This window comes from Oncorhynchus tshawytscha, linkage group LG31 (genome assembly GCF_018296145.1).
Source record: "Oncorhynchus tshawytscha isolate Ot180627B linkage group LG31, Otsh_v2.0, whole genome shotgun sequence".
In the NCBI taxonomy this organism is placed as follows: Eukaryota; Metazoa; Chordata; class Actinopteri; order Salmoniformes; family Salmonidae; genus Oncorhynchus; species Oncorhynchus tshawytscha.
In genome coordinates this window covers 15,458,262-15,470,351 of record NC_056459.1, presented here as the reverse complement: position 1 = coordinate 15,470,351, position 12,090 = coordinate 15,458,262, and the positions used below count along the sequence as shown (strand labels likewise).

General features: G+C 42.5%; 1 protein-coding gene across 1 annotated transcript in view; it reads left to right on the top strand.

The window, feature by feature from the left end:
• Positions 1–408: 408 nt before the first annotated feature.
• The window catches only part of LOC112229644 (transcription factor HIVEP3-like), a 42,225-nt gene continuing 30,543 nt past the window's right edge, over positions 409–12,090 (top strand). The window contains exon 1 of the mRNA XM_024395586.2: positions 409–835. The gene's annotated coding sequence lies outside the window, so the exon portion shown is untranslated. The remainder of the gene's footprint in view (positions 836–12,090) is intronic.

Genomic DNA, 12,090 nt, shown 5'->3' with positions numbered 1-12,090 from the left:
AATAGAATAATAGTCCATTTTACAATATTGTACTGTCATTACACAGTACTTGCGTTGAGACTGTATGTATATTATAGTAGCAATACTGTAATATGAAATACAGAATTGTACTTGCCACTAAGCTGCCTGTCAAATTCATGGCAACCACTACAGTGTAGGCCTGCTATTATCCATTGTCTCAGTCCCTCACCAGGATTTGTTCAAACTGAGATTATATGAAATATATAATATCATAGGCCTACTTAAAACTACATTGAAGGCTAATACCATACCAGAGAGCCTTTACTGAGAAACAAAAGGCATAGATAGGCCTGTTTCTCCACTGTAGTGACTACAGTATGCCACTGCCAGCACTGCAAGTTGTTAAAGTGGGCGGAGTATGTCTCTGGTCTCGTGAGTGCTAGTGCGGTGCGCTGGAACTGCGTGGATCGAAGCAGCACGTTTTTCGCGAGGACCAGCTGTGTGTGTGGGACATTGGCGCACGCTGCTGTGTGAAATCGCAGCATCAGTTTGAAAAGGGACAATGAGGAGAGAAGAGGGGACCATCCATCCCTATCCCGCCAGCGTCAAGAAACATAACACTTCTCAACCTGGGGCAGTCCGTTTACAGGGTAGGCTAGATTCTGAGAAAGTCTGCTCTGTTTCCGAATAGCCTACATGGCTCAAACGGTGCAGCTATATTGACAGGTAGCAAATTTACATTTTAGCATCTGGCTTTATTACCATAATTTTGCATGCCGGTATGCCCCTGGCTGATAAGCAAGGAGGTGATCTGTGGAGGAGACACGGCAACTGCACTGCAACGAAGTGAAGTTCACCACCAGCGGCTCTGCAGGTACAGTAATGCTGGATACATTGTATCATTGTTTGAAACCTTCAAGAGCTCGCTAGCTACGGTAACTGTTTTTCACAGGAGATGATGATAGGTTATTGTGCGTTCTCGCGCGTTGCAGGTCGCGTGCATAACACCTTCTATCCAACAAAACAGCGAACTATGAGAAATGTGTTATGTTTTTGTGTATGAAGCAGAATGCCTTGTGATGCTCGTGGATTGCGTGTTGTGTGCATGTGTAGCTACTAGTTTATACCTACTGCCTCTGTTTGGTACAGTATTGGGTCCATTCCAATGATTGGTTTGTCATTGTTCAAGTGTAATAGGTAATAGTGTAATAGAGTAAAAGAAGAGCGAAACCAGTGTTTCAGCTTGCCAACCACACAGTCGCCAGGCAACATTATGCAGATAGGAAACGGAACGACCATGTGTTTTTATCTTTTTATCAGCCATTATTTTACAGTAGCCTAGGCTATTGACTCATCAATAAAATAACGGAAATAATTATGTATGAATAAGAATATCCTCTAGTTGTGTTTGTCTTACAAAGACATCTTGGTCAAATATTATGCCATTTGCTTTTTCGAATAATTTGTCATTCGATTATGTCATGATGTTGCCAATGTGCATCTCACTAATGTGAGTCGCTCTCTCAGGAATGCAAGAGCCCTCAATCCCACACCAGCATCCACAGGACAGGGATGCCATGCTTCATTTTCTCCTCCAATCTCCGAAAGCGAGAATAGGGAAATGAATTTACAACATAAAATGGAGGTCAAATAACGTAGGCCTATTTCATAACCATTTTAGAATAGCCAGAAATGTAGTGGTCATTCTGCAGAGCATGCCCTATGAATTGACTTATTCTGTGCATGGAATTCTAACCTGCTAGAATTCAATGTGACTGACGACGGCAGAGAGAACATCCCGTACAGTCCGCGGGAATGTCAGCCGCACAAGAAATCATATCGTTAACAATAAATATTAGTATACATAATCACAATTGCTCGGCTCAGATTGCGGCTCGTTTGGGTTTAATATTATCTCACTGCGGATATTCTGAAGCATGCAATGTCAGTAGTCAATATCTATCCATTGTGCCTGTCTGTCTGCACAGATCCGGACCCTATTCATCAAATTTTACTCTATTGGCCAAGTCAATTGTCAGAAAATGACAATGGTAAGAATTAGATCGCCTATATTAGACTCCAGCCGCGTAGGTTTCTTGGAATGAACGATGGCGTAACGCTGCCGCACCGCAGTCAGTGGCACTGTTGTGGACGACACTGCTGCGTCCATCCATGCGCCCCGGTGACGCTTTCTCCATTCTCTAGCACGCACATAGCCTTCTGTTTGTTGCAAGCACCCCTTTCTTGGTGAAATACGGATACATATTGGCCCGCGATGTATCTGTGCATTATAAGAAGTATTACCCATGTGACAGTTGGAGTCCATCAACAACTCAAGAGTGCTTCGATTTCCAATACCACGCGCCCCTATAGTATTAACTATCATCTTGCGTGTAATCAAGACGATGGACTGTCGTAAAGACAGAGGGCATTTCAGGCCAAACTGTTGAAATGTCGATTTTAGACACTTCAGAAATGTTTTTTGCTGCTTTGAATTTAAAGAGAGAACAATACATATGTGTTCCATATCATAGTGTATTTTATTGATGCAGATATGATTTCCAAAATAATAGGCCTTGGACAATAAATGGTTCCCAAGGATTCAAACTCAACACCAAAACCTTGTTTTCTTCATCAAAGCTTTTTTTGTTTTGGCATTTTCGACATGTAGCAGAGCATTGAAGCTTTTTGACCAGTTTTTACTTGTTCAGTTTTTATAGTTTTTTTTATCCTCTTATGTTGTGTAGTAAATGTTTTCATGCAAAGTACATTGTGTTGCATTCTATGTCTAAAATGTGCTGTATAAATAAAGCTTGATTTTATTTAGTTGGTTTAGCTGTTGCTGGTATTTAACTGCTACAGTATTTAAAGTAGACGATTTAGGGCCAGGAATCTGGTGCCCCCAAACTGATCAGTCCTGACATCCCATGGCACCTAATGCTGTGCAGGGTTATTGGGTGTCAGTTTGGCATGCGGAGGGAGGAGAGAGAGGGCACACAGTCTCACTCCCTTGCTGTGGAAAGGTGGGATGTTTGGCATTCTTCTGACTGTGTGTGTGTGTGTGTGACTTCATAGAGGGAATTTCCCCTGTGGCTTCATGGAGAGCCCAGTGGCAACATTATGATTTATTTTCTCCAAGGCGTCCCTCTTCCTTACTCTTAGACATATAACAGCAGGAATAGGTGTGTGTGTGTGTGTGTGTGTGTGTGTGTGTGTGTGTGTGTGTGTGTGTGTGTGTGTGTGTGTGTGTGTGTGTGTGTGTGTGTGAGAGAGATCATGTGAGATTCTAATGGTAAGTGTTGATTGTATGCTGTTGCATAGACCTCCACTCCAACCCAGTTATTGATGATGATGATGATCACTAAGCTGCTACTGAGGGAGGCTGTGACTGATTCATATTTTGTGACCTCGTATTCAACTAGCCTCTAACAACACTAGTAGACATTTGTCCCAGATTCTATTTGTGTGGTAGAATAGAAATGCCCCTCTCTCAGCTGTGCCGGTGACTGGGGAGAGGAGAGACCAAGGACATCAGGACAATCACACTAACGTAAACTCACCCCATTCCGTACAAATGTGCGCAACCGCAACATTCAAACGAGGCTACAAAGAAAACTAATGGGACTGTAGTGACTGTGTTGACATCAAAATCAGGGGTGTGAACTAGGTTTCTATTCAAGCGTTGATCGTCATGGTAATGGCTGTATAGTACTGGAGAAAAGTTGAAAAAACTGACCCTCCGTTACATCTTGACATGTCATGTTGTAACGTACAGCACACATAAAGCAACTATTTCTGTCTTACAATATCTCTCCACCAGGTGTAGCACTTCTATCATCCTTTAAAAACAAGAAATGGACAGTGACGGGGGTAAGGGGGGGATACCGAGTAATTTTTTGCATCTTCACTGCATGCGATCATCATTCTCAAAGCCGCTGTTTACTTCTAAGATCACTTTAGCACCGCCCTAAATACCCGATTCAAATTCGACACAAACCTTCAAATAGGTATGTAATGACACATTATATAAACTCTTTATAGTGTTTTATTGACATTTTAGAGGTGATAAGTTGGACAGATCGAGTGAAAAAAAGCAATTTTCCCACACAACATCTCTCCTCACTATCACGCATTAGCTTCCCCACTGCCATTTTTAAAAAGATAAGACGGGGCTCATTGCCTTCTAGAATCATGCAGCAACGGGCAGCGTTTAGGCCATGTAATTGATTATGTTGGAAAGGGGAGAAATTGTGCTTTACAATGGTATTGACATTACAGTTGATCTGGAAGTATTATTTTTGGGGGGCGCTAAAATAAGGGCAATTATACGGACTAAGGCGATGTACGAGTTTACGTTAGATGCAATTGAGGAATAACACCTGTACAGAATAACCTAAAAACCTAAGGGATCAATGCAGAACAATAACAATATGAACATTTGCACAGGTAAAATACCTTTTATATAAAACTTGAATAACCACAGTTTCACTTTCCACTTCCTACTTTCCACTATAGTATTTAGCCAAAGCAAGAGCATAATGCTGTGACTGTGACACTGATTGGCACAGAGCCCAAAAGGCACTTACCATGTTTGCCATTAGGACCAAAATGGAATGCAGTTTGTTCTTGATACTGAACATGAGCACACTTTGAGAAGCAACACAGTCTCACGAGTCATTCCAGCTTGAGCCAAAACACATATAGTGGTGGTATGGTAAACATTTAAGAAGGAACGAAGAGGCTCCAAAGTGCGGTCCTGAAAGTGTGTGTGTGTATATGTGTGTATGTATGTACGTATGTATGTATGTGTGTGTGTGTGTGTTTTGCACGTGTGTGTGTGTGTCAAAGGTGTCTCTGTTCAGCCAAGATTAGTTCAGCCTGGTGAGGACAACATTGATATTCATCCTACACTTGCTTCTGGATGCCCTGTCAGTTTCCTCATCCCTCAGGTGTCCGTCACTAGTGGGGGTGTGTGTGGTGTCAGTCATAATGCTGACCTTGGGAGCAGGTGAATAAGAGGAAACATTCTCTGGAAACTCCTAATCCTTGGTCCTAGACATAATAGTACACGAACAGACATCCTTCTAGAGACCCAGTGAACCAGATGACTGATTATAGCCATGCATATGGCATAATGCTGATAATAATCTACAGGAAATAGCAGTCAGTTCAGTCCACCATTGATCTGTATGGTCCAGTAGGCTACATTGTGTCCAGCACTCATTACTCTAGTAGCCACCTGATTAGAACAACTGTTTGTTTCCATTATACAGTATCTTGAAATTCCTGCCCACTGTCCTAACCAACTCACACACTCACACACTCACACATTTAATTACTATTGAAAGCAAAACGAAGCAAAATGAATAGTCACTAGTAGAGGTCGACCGATTAATCGGAATGGCCGATTAATTAGGGCTGATTTAATGTTTTCATAACAATCGGTAATCTGCATTTTTGGACACCGATTATGGCCGATTACATTGCACTCCACGAGGAGACTGCGTGGCAGGCTGACTACCTGTTATGCGAGTGCAGCAAGGAGCCACGGTTAGGTGCAAGCTAGCATTAAACTTTTCTCATAAAAAAACTATCAATTTTAACATAATTACTTGTTAACTACACATGGTTGATGATATTACTAATTTATATAGCTTGTCCTGCGTTGCATATAATAGATGCGGTGCCTGTTAATTTATCATTGAATCACAGCCTACTTCGCCAAACGGGTGATTTAACAAGCGCTTTCGTGACAAAAGCACTGTCGTTGCACCAATGTGTACCTAACCATAACATCAACGCCTTTCTTAAAATCAATACACAAGTATATATTTTTAAACCTACATATTTAGTTAATATTGCCTGCTAACATTAATTTATTTTATCTAGGGAAAGTGTGTCACTTCTCTTGCGTTCTGTGCAACAGAGTCCGGGTAACGCTATATGCAGCAGTTTGGGCTGCCTGGCTCATTGCAAACTGTGTGAAGACCATTTCTTCCTAACAAAGACAGCCAACTTCGCCAAACAGGGGATGATTTAACAAAAGCGCATTTGCGATAAAATTACAATCGTTGCACGAATGTACCTAACCATAAACATCAATGCATTTCTTAAAATCAGTACACAAAAGTATATTATTTTAAACCTGCATATTTAGTTAAAAGAAATTCATGTTAGCAGGCAATATTAACTAGGGAAATTGTGTCACTTCTCTTGCGTTCATTGCATGCAGAGTCACGGTATATACAGTTTGGGTCGCCTGGCTTTTTGCGAACTAATTTGCCAGAATTGTACATAATTATGACATAACATTGAAGGTTGAGCAATGTAACAGCAATATTTAGACTTATGGATGCCATCCGTTAGGTAAAATACGGAACGGTTCCGTTTTTCACTGAAAGAATAAACGTTTTGTTTTCGAAATTATAGTTTCCGGATTTGACCATATTAATGACCTAAGGCTTGTATTTCTGTGTGTTATTATATTATAATTAAGTCTATGATTTGATATTTGATAGAGCAGTCTGACTGAGCAGTGGTAGGCAGCAGCAGGCTCGTAAGCATTCATTCAAACAGCACTTTTGTGTGTTTGCCAGCAGCTCTTCGCAATGCTTCAAGCATTGCGCTGTTTATGACTTCAAGCCTATCAACTCCCTAGATTAGGCTGGCAATACTAAAGTTCCTATTAGAACATCCAAAAGTCAAAGGTATATGAAATACAAATGGTATAGAGTGAAATAGTCCTATAATAACTACAACCTAAAACTTCTTACCTGGGAATATTGAAGACATGTTAAAAGGAACCACCAGCTTTCATATGTTCTCATGTTCTGAGCAAGGAACTTAAACGTTAGCTTTTTTACATGGCACATATTGCACTTTTACTTTCTTCCCCAACACTTTGTTTTTGCATTATTTAAACTAAATTGAGCATGTTTCATTATTTATTTGAGACTAAATTGATTTTATTGATGTATTGATGGATATTAAGTTAAAATAAAATAGTTAATTGTTCATTCAGTATTGTTGTAATTGTCATTATTACAAATATATATATAAAAATCGTTTGATTAATCTGTATCGGCTTTTTTTGGTCCTCCAATAATCACTATCGGCATCGGCATCGGCGTTGAAAAATCATCATCTGTCGACCTTAGTCACCAGTAAATCCTGAGTTCTATCAATGTTTGTGTGTGTGAGAGAGAAAGACAGAGATCAAGAAAGAGTGTATTGTTACTGTATCAACGTCACTCTCTTCAACAAGTGTCAATTCATAGACACTCAGACATATCCAATAAGCCAGTTATTGAAGCAGACAGAAGCCACAGTGAGGTTGAGGAGGACCTGATCTGAGAAGGGACTTGTCTTGGCCATTAATCAGGAGGGCTTCCCTGGGTCATCACGGCGACAGCAAAAATGTTGAAACAGCTCTAAGTGAACATACTTCCTTCCTGTTGGCACCGGCTTACAGGACGTCACGAGTGGAAATTACACCCCTCTCTCTTTCTTTCTCTATATCATCCTCATGAATGAAAGGGCACACAAACGTGTGTGTGTGTGTGTGTGTGTGTGTGTGTGTGTGTGTGTGTGTGTGTGTGTGTGTGTGTGTGTGTGTGTGTGTGTGTGTGTGTGTGTGCTCGCCCACGCATTTGTGTACATAAACATTTCTAGGCTAGTGTGTATGTGTGTGTTCATGTGTTTACACTATGTTTGGGAATGAGCTCACATGTTGACTGGGTGCTGTGTTTGGCCTGTAGCCCGACCTGTACGTAGCCTGTAGCCCAGTCCTGTCAAGGGTTGGATAGTACTGTGTGACCCTGGTGGGGAGCATATGGACCCAGCCTGCTTTCACAGTGAGGTGGAGGGGCACTTTCTCTGCCCAGCCTGCCTTCTCACCAAGGTGAAGGGCTTGGATGGTTCTGTTATCACACTGTGAGCTTGGTGGGGAGTGTATGTACCCAGTATGAACCCAGAATGGTTTCTCAGTTAGGTGGAGGGGTGGATGGAGATCTCTCTGCTCTCCCTCTCCCATGGAGTGCTGTGTTTGGACCTGAGCTTGTCTTGTCAAAGGTTGGATGGTTCTAAAACCCTGGAGGAGAATGTATGGACCCAGTATGAACCCAACCTGGCTTCTCAGTTACGTGGAGAAGCTCTCTCTTTCTCAGTTCTCCCTTTCTCCTGTGGAGAGAAGTTTGGCGGAGGGATCCCCTCTCTCTCTCTGCCCAGCCTGCCTTCCTAGCTAGGTGGAGAGGTTGGCTGGTTCTGTGTGACCCTGGAGGGTATTTTTCTCTCTGCTTTCTCTCTCGTTCAGTGTCCAGCTTGCCTGCAGTAAGGTGCAGGACCAGGCTCTCTCTGCTCTCCCTTTGTCCTGTGGAGAGAGCAGCCGGTCAGGCCAGAAGGCCAGAGCTGTAGGGCTCATTCACAAGACACCAACAGCACACACACACACACACACACTGTTTTCATAGTTGATGAAGGTCATGTGTTCTCCGTGTTGGGATAGAGGACTATCTGCCAGTGTGTTAAAACAGGGCCTACAGTCAAGCTACCAATGCCAGTAGCTATAGCAAACCTATTTATTTGTTTGTGTCCTCTTACAGTGGGGATTGGTTGCAGCTTTGTGGGGAAAAGTTTTTTAAAATGGATTAATTGGTCTTATCAAGTCTTAAAATGTTAACGTGTCAAGCATAGCTGTGGCTGCCAATAAGGGCCGCTTTTATCGATATCTGTGGCAGGCTTCATTGATAGACGTCAAAAATATTTTCCTCAGTGCTTCCCTGTCCACGGTATCACTGCCCTACTCTATCTTACCCTCTATCTCTCCTCTTATCCACTTTTCTCTCTACCCCCTTCTCTCTCTCGTTCTCTCTCTCTCCTCTTACCCCTTCCCTTCTTTCTCTCTATCCTTTACCTCCTCTTACCCCCCCTGTAATTGCTATAGATTCCTGGACAGGGGCTTGTTGGCAGAATGCCCCAGTGTGTTGGTTCTCTGTTGGTGAAATAAGAGAACATATGGCTAGTCCCTCTCCTTCTATCCCCACCCCCTTCCTCTCTGTCTCTATTGCTCTCTCGTCCTCTCTCCTCTCTCTTTTTTTCTGCATTACATCATCTTGATATGGGAGCTGATTGGTTTGGCATTACTGCTCTGTGAGAGCAAAGGGACCAGGAGAAAGCACTGGATCTGAAAGTGTGTTATTGGAGCTCAGTTCAACCAAAATGTGCTCATGCAACAGAGGTGGTTCGGTGAACCGCACACACTCTTGTGATGAGTAACCTTGCCAGATACCCGAAGACGTGTTTCTCATTGAACTAATGCCTACGCTTTAGTTCAGCGGGTTAAAAACAGAGTCTTGTGGCGCTTCCCGGAGAACCGGTTTCGAAACCCTGGTCGGTCGAACTCCTAACTCACGCCGAGTCAAAACGATGTGTGTCAAAGTGAACTTGATACAGAGAAAGAGAGGGAGCCAACTTGGTGAGTTAGTGTGTTGTGTGGCAGGCTTTGTCTTCCCAACAGTTTACTGCTGGACATCCTGCTGAACCCCTCAGCCAGCTAAATGCATCACATCTACTCACTCTACTGTGTTTGGATCGATCCCTCTGATGGTAGTTACATCATAGCTCTCACTGCTGCCCAGTGTGTTTTGTGTGAGTGTGTTTTAGTAATGTGGAGTTACATCATATAAGGCTGCTTCACATTGACGAAATCCAGAGTAGACCGCCTGTTAAGCCTTTCTGCATGATGGTTGTTATCAACTCTGTGCAATCAGCTTCCTGGCTCTGTTCCTAGTGGTTGGTGTTGGTGCTTGTGCTTGTGTGCGTGTTATATTCTGGATCACATGACCTCATCTTTGTCACTACCTCTTCTTTTCGTCAATGACAGTACTAACAGGTGCAAGTACAGACAGACACAATATAATGTTGACATCCTCATAACACCTTCTTCCTGGTGACTGTTGAGTGTGTATGAATAATGTCACAGTTTCCTTGACATGAGTTGGTGTTAACCCCCCCCCCCTCCTCCTTCCCAGACTCACACCCACGCATTACAGTAAACCTGAAGTGAAGCATGTGGGTTCAAAGAAAGAACTAGTGTGGGCAGTGACACTTTCTAAATGTAGCAGTTCCTCTTTCTACAGTATGTTCTCTAACCACACAAAGCCTCCCATTCATGTCCTCTTTGATTTCCTTCATGGTCCTTTTTTGTCCAATTCTCAGTCTGTCTGACTGTATTTATAATACTATCCCATAACAGATTCTTTGTGTGTGTGTGTGTGTGTGTGTGTGTGTGTATTTTTATGATTCCACAAAAACCCTATGTGTTCTGTTTATTGTATTTTTACTGTATTTGCGTAATGATTGCCCTGTGGTAAGACTCATACACTGAACAAAAATATAAACACAACATGCAACAATTTTAAAGTTACATTTCATATAAGGAAATCAGTCAATTGAAATAAATCCATTTGGCCCTAATCTATGGAATTCACATGACTGGAAATCCAGATATGCATCTGTTGGTCACAGATACCTGAAAAAAGGTAGGGGTGTGGATCAGAAAACCAGTCAGTATCTGGTGTGACCATTTGCCTCATGCAGTGCGTGACACATCTCCTTTGCATAGAGTTGATCAGGCTGTTAATTGTGGCCTGTGGAATGTTGTTCCACTCCTCTTCAATGGCTGTGCGAAGTTGCTGGATTTTGGCAGGAATTGGAACACGCTGTCGTGTCAATCCAGAGCATCCCAAACATGCTCAATGGGTGACATGTCTGGTGAGTATGCAGCCCATGGAAGAACTGGGACATTTTCTGCTTCCAGAAAGTGTGTACATATCCTTGTGACATGGGGCCATGCATTATCATGCTGAAACATGAGGTGATGGCGGTGGATGAATGGCACAACAATGGGCCTCAGGATCTCGTCACGGTATCTTTGTGCATTAAAATTTTCATAGATTAAAATGCAATTGTGTATGTTGTCTGTAGCTTATGCCTGCCTACTCATACCATAACCCCACCGCAACCATGGGGGACTCTGTTCACAACTTTGACATCAGCATACCTCTTGCCCACACAATGCTAGTCTGCCATCTGCCCGGTACAGTTGAAACCGTAATTCAGCCATCAAAAGTGAGCATTTGCCTACTGAAGTCAGTTACGATGCCAAACTGCAGTCAGGTCAAGATACTGATGAGGATGACAAGCGCGCAGATGAGGTTCCCGAAGACGGTTTCTGACAGTTTGTGCAGAAATTATTTAGTTGTACAAACCCACAGTTTCATCATCTGTCCGGGTGGCTGGTTTCAGATGATCCCACAGGTGAAGAAGCCAGATGTGGAGGTCCTGGGCTGGCGTTACACGTGGTCTGCGTTTGTGAGGCCGGTTGGATGTACTGCCAAATTCTCTAAAACAACTTTGGAGGTGGCTTGAAATGAAATTAACTTTTAATGAGCATTTAAAATGAACATTTAATTATCTGGCAACAGATCTGGTGGACATTCCTGCCGTCGCATGCCAATTGCACGCTCCCTCAAAACTTGAAAGATCCGTGGCATCGTGTTGTGTGACAAAACTGCACATTTTAGAGTGGTCGTTTGTTGCCCCCAGCACAAGGTGCACCTGTGTAATTATCATGCTGTTACATCAGCTTCTTCATATGCCACACCTGTCCTGTGGATAGATTATCTTGGCAAAGGAGAAATGACCACTAACAGGGATGTAAACATATTTGTGCATAACATTTTTCATAAATAAGCCTTTTGTGTGTATGGAAAATCTTTTCATTTCAGGTAATGAATCATAGGACCAACACTTTAAACGTTCCGTTTATATTTTTGTTCCGTGTATATTTTGCCCAGAAACCGCTGGCCGAGATTGAACGTGATAAACTTTGATTGTTATTGTTAGACTTGTGGAACTTCGTCACAGTAGTGGTTCATAATGGTGCATTATTTCATCATGTGAAATGAACGTTCTAGATGACTAGAACCACATGGTGTGGTTCTGGGTCTGCATAAGGGTTCTGATTTCTTCTGTTCTGTAGAAGAAATAGCCGCAGAAGAGAGAGAGAGAGAGAGAGAGAACATCTAAATCATAATCAATTAGACTAAATGAGGTGAGCAAAGTATACCC